Below are 5380 nucleotides of genomic sequence, written 5' to 3'. Positions count from 1 at the left end.
TGCGAATTTCAGTGTTTAGCGGATTACGACCAAGAATAAACCGCCAGCACGTCCGTATGCACGCACGCACGCACACACTAACGCACGTACGGAAGGCCGTACACACGTACGCGCGCTCACACTCACTTGCACACATGCTCGCACGCACACACGCACGCATTTACACGTTGACTGGCATGCTTCGCAATGACGAGTACCTATACAGAGCGGCGGTCGATGAGCTTGTGGGGTGGTGTGACAGAAACTACCTAGACCTAAACGTCTCCAAAACAAAAGAACTCATTGTCGACTTCAGGAGAGAAAAGCCAGAACTTCAACCAATCACCATCAAGGGTCAACCAGTTGAGACTGTTAAGTCGTATAAGTACCTGGGCATGGTAATTGATGATAAACTGGACTGGACTGAACACATCCGCGCTTGCTGCAAAAAGGGCAACCAGAGACTCTTCTTCCTCAGAAAACTGAAGAAATTCAGGGTGGACCAAAAAATCATGTCACTGTTCTTTCAGTCAGTAGTACAGAGCGTCACGCTATACAACATCGTATGCTTCCTTGGGAGCGCAAAGAAGACGGATGTTGATCAGCTGGGGAAAATTATCAGAACTGCTGAAAGAATCATCAAAGAAGAACTGCCAAGCATCAACTCCATCTACGAGAAGACAGCCATCAGAAAGCTAAATAAGATCCGGTCAGATCCATCTCACCCTCTCCATCCCGTCCTCGCAGCTCAGACTCCAGCCCGATCAGCATCGAGGAGGTTGCGCTCCTTCAAGTGCCGCACTAACAGGTTCCTGGACTCCTACTTGCCCTCTGCTGTCAGGCTACTCAACGCCACGACCTGAAGCAGCCTGTGTGATTTGCCGCCAACTCCGCAGCGATGGGCACTTTGGTGCATGTGTGGGTGCGCGGATGTTGATCCGCTGGTGTGAGTGTGTGTGTGTGTGTGTGTGTGTGTGTGTGTGTGTGTGTGTATGCCTGTGTCTGTGTGAGCGTCTGTGTGTGTGTGTGTGTGTGTGTGTGTGTGTGTGTGTGCATGTGTGCTTGTGTGTTGTGATCGTGTGACTGTGTGTATGTATGTGTTTGTGTACAAGTGTGTGTGCGGGTGCGTACGAGTTTGTAGAATGCTCTTGGTCTTGATACACGCGCATGTGTTATCTATCCATGACCTTTTAAATCATGCCTGTGTGCCATTATTACCCACTCAATCTGAATATATTTTATTGTTTTTAGTTAAACTGAGATAGAGAGAGATGGCGAGTGAGAGAGAGAGAGAGTGTGTGTGTCTGTGTGTGTGTGTGTGTGTGTGTGTGTGTGTGTGTGTGTGTGTGTGTGTGTGTGTGTGTGTGTGTGTGTGTGTGTGTCTGTAAGTGTGAGTGCTGCGAGAGACGCTCAGGATGTTACATGTGTTTTAATGCAATTCTAATTCTAAGTTTACAGCAAATATGAAGCGGGCTAGAGTTATTAGTTTTAAGTGCAATCGTTTAATTCTTAATACATGTGATGTTTTTATGTCTGTGATCGCCTGACACTGTAAGGCAATTTTCCTTGTTTTTATGAGGACAGTAAACATTTTGAGTCTTGAGTCTTGAGTCTTGAGTCTACACGTGGATGCACATGCACGCACACACACACGCACACGCACACACAATATAGACGCAGACATACACACACACACACACACACACACACACACACACACACACACACACACACACACACACACACACACACACACACACACACACACACACACACACACACACACACACAGTGTGAACGTCTACTACTAATCTTATTACGGCCACAACAGGCTGCGTGATAACCTCGACTTGATTTACCTGTGAATGGACATTGACAAGAACGCTTAATTGGCTGAAAGATTGTGCGCAGTTTACAAGCACATCTTATCAAGTTTGCGTAATCGAGGCGGATAGGCAAGATTGAGCAGACAATTTAACAAGTATGAACTAGTTACGCACGCTTTGTCAATGTGCACTTTGCCGCGACTCTTGAAGATTCCTCGCTTTTCGTGTGAGATCTGTCCGGTCTAATTACTTGGGAACAGTAGAATATGTCTATTACGATTAAAATTAATTAGAACTGGTCCTTTGAGACAGCTGGTCGTTATGGAAAGCGTGGAGAACATCCCAGATACTGGGGAACTCCTTAAAACTGCATGGGATACTTTGTGGTTATCGATCATGACTCCTGTGTTTTCTAATGCATGACAAGGTTATCGATCGTGATATATGTGTAATAGTATGTTTTGTTAATATGTAAAGCAACATTATTTACCATTCAGTAAATGCCAACCAAATCTCGAAATTCGAAGTCAAAATGGCGTTGAAACGTGGACATGTAAAACATTAAAGAAAAAAGAAAGAAAAAAAGAAGAAAAAACACGCACACAAATTCAAGACCAACGACATTATTTTACCAGAAATACGCACTAAGGATAGTTAAATTAATGATAACATGATCGCTTTCACGTGAAGGCTTAATTGTACCTTTTAGTCGCTGGAATATTCAAGGGGCTCGATCTTGCCGGCGCACACACCCCTATGCAGATGTATGCGCCAGTCAAGGTTATTAGAATACTTTCACAGGTGCACAACCTGAGTACTTAAAATGAACTTGCCTCAGGCAAAAGAGGTCTTAACTTTGAAGCGATCCTGTGTACTGTGATATTGCTACAGGATTTTGTTGATCGCTTTGGTTTAAACAGTTTTATTCAGTTGCATAAATACAAAGCCGTAATTGAAAGTTGTAATTAAGGGAGCACAACAAGATAAACTTATAAATGTGCTCTTAGAAACAAACGAGTAATGTGGCGGACAATATTGTAAATGCATGATATTTAAACAAATGAAAACAAGAACAACAACAACGATAACTATAGCAACAGTGGTACGGAAATCTCACACACACGACGCACCGCACACACACGCACACACACACACACACACACACACACACACACACACACACACACACACACACACACACACACACACACACACACATCGCTTTCTGTTTCTTGCATTTGCACTTAGCGCAGTATACGAGAAACACCCCGATTGAATTAAGCTCAGCTTTGAGATGTGAGTGAGTGTATAATAATGCGAAAAGAAAGAAAAATCGCTCATAACTCTTTGCACTAAAGATTAAGGACGGTTTACATCCACATCACACGCATCAACAGAAAACTAGAATACTTCACACAATAGGTTATACACAATCACTATTCGCATATTAACAAGTTTGCGTGAGCTTGGATATAAAAACAAAGCTGTTCAAATGTACAAACCAGCAAGTCTGATCGACTCTATTGATGATAAATGTGATTTTATCCTACATACGCGAGAGAGACACTCGTGAGATAATAATCGTTCAAATCACACGTGTGTATATCATGTAAATGAGGTCATGTCAAGCAAGTCTGGCAGGGACCTGTTTTTCCACTGCTTATGATGCCAAAGTCACCGAGACAAACGTCATTATATAAAAAAAATTGCGCTCGCTAATTACCCTCGATGAATTTTTTGAACTAATACGTCACGCCACACTTTCAGAGTGACGTTTCTTTACTTTGAGGTAATAGATTGCACGAGGCTTTAGAAGAGATCGAGGTTCAAAAACAAGCGTCTTCCAGTTAGCTGCCTCGACTGCAGGACATTTTCATTAAAATACACGTAAGTACAATATGACGGATAAACAGAATACCACATGGCTTGCTGTTTCGTACCAGATTTACACTCGTTGCTTTTTGAAATAGTGAACAGCTCGCTTTCGCTCGCAGTTCAATATTTAAAAAAAACAAAAACTTGTGTAAATCTGGTACGACACAGCAAGCCATGTAGTGTTCTCTATTTACGCCCTCACGTTGAAACCATTACAGGGGCATGTTTCCGGATAACGATCGTCTGTCATATGAGCGTTGATGCGTTGAGCTGTCGTTATGCCGCGCCATACATGGCCCAGCTCATCCGGATTCAGCGTGTTTTTATATCGGAGTGGTCCTTCTCCCAGACTGGTGGCTTTACAGGGCTGTCGAGTCCAGTCTACCCGGCTATTTGGCCATAGCTGGCTGGTTTGTTTATCTGAGGTGACCTTCCCCAGGGCTAGAACTTAAGATGCGGCTCTTGATCGCATGATGCTCCCGTCATTGGAGACCTGGGGTATTTCTTGAGTGTAACAGTGCCACCTGTTACCCCGCCCCATCCTGTTGGAAGCACCGCCAGTTGGTCCGCGACTGCTTATTCGTCCTGGCAAGCCTGGCTTATTTCGCAGCTAACCTCCATATCTGAAGGCCATCTCACTATCCGCCACCTGTGAACGCGCCTGGTTGGGGGTGGTCGCCCCTACTGTCCCAGGGGATAACGATCAAAGTTTAGTTGCCTGTACAGTCTTGACCGGTGTGCGTAACACGTTAATCAGCTGAACTGGTCAAGGAAATCTTGCAGTCGCACATAGATCAAGCTTTTTGCACTGGTCAAGGTTAACACACATTTTTCAGGTGCATAACACAATCATGTAACACGGAGTACTTAAAACTGGATTTTGCTGCAGGCAAAAGGGGGCCCGGTAGCTCAGTTGGTAGAGCACTGGACTTGTGATCGAAAGGTCGCAGGTTCGAATTCGGACACGGGTCAACTTTATGTGCAGACCCAGAGACGGAAGCCATGTCCCACCCCCGTGTCATCGCAATGGCACGTAAAAGACCTTGGTCATTCTGCCATAAGTGCAGGTGGCTGAATACACCTAATCACGCAGACACCTGGGTAGCGCGACTCCGTTGCTGCTAGCTTTCCACTGGGAGGAAGCGACCCGAATTTCCCAGCGATGGGACAATAAAGTAATGAAAAATGGAGATAAAAAAATTATTACATACGGATTTCGTTGATCGCTTTCTTGTATTTGCGCCTATTGCAGTAAATTAGAAAGCGTCGGTTGTAGCTCGGCTTGGAATCCTGGGTGATTGTGAATGCGAATCTCCTTTTCTTATCAAGTTCTTCTTCTTCTTCGTTCGTGGGCCGAAACTCCCACGTTCACTCATGTTTTTTGCACGAGTGGGTTTTTACGTGTATGACCGTTTTTACCCCGCCATTCAGGCAGCCGTACGCCGCTTTTGGGGGAATTGTATGCAAATAAAAGTAACTAGAACACTTGACGCACTAGATTATGCAGACTTGATGTGCACGTCTTATCAAGTTAACCGTGGCCTAGTGGTAAGGCGTCCGCCCCGTGATCGGGAGGTCGTGGGTTCGAACCCCGGCCGGGTCATACCTAAGACTTTAAAATTGGCAATCTAGTGGCTGCTCCGCCCGGCGTCTGGCATTATGGGGTTAGTGCTAGGACTGGTTGGTCCGGTGTCAGAATA

At 45.0% G+C, this 5380-nt stretch overlaps 1 protein-coding gene across 6 annotated transcripts in view; it reads left to right on the top strand.

Annotated features, from left to right (window-relative positions):
* LOC138950794 (uncharacterized) overlaps window positions 1–5380 on the top strand; it is a 38512-nt gene that overhangs the window by 9306 nt on the left and 23826 nt on the right. The gene's annotated exons all lie outside the window — the stretch shown is intronic.

Source organism: Littorina saxatilis, linkage group LG16 (genome assembly GCF_037325665.1).
Source record: "Littorina saxatilis isolate snail1 linkage group LG16, US_GU_Lsax_2.0, whole genome shotgun sequence".
Classification (NCBI taxonomy): domain Eukaryota; kingdom Metazoa; phylum Mollusca; class Gastropoda; order Littorinimorpha; family Littorinidae; genus Littorina; species Littorina saxatilis.
This window is presented reverse-complemented; position numbering and strand designations above follow the sequence as displayed.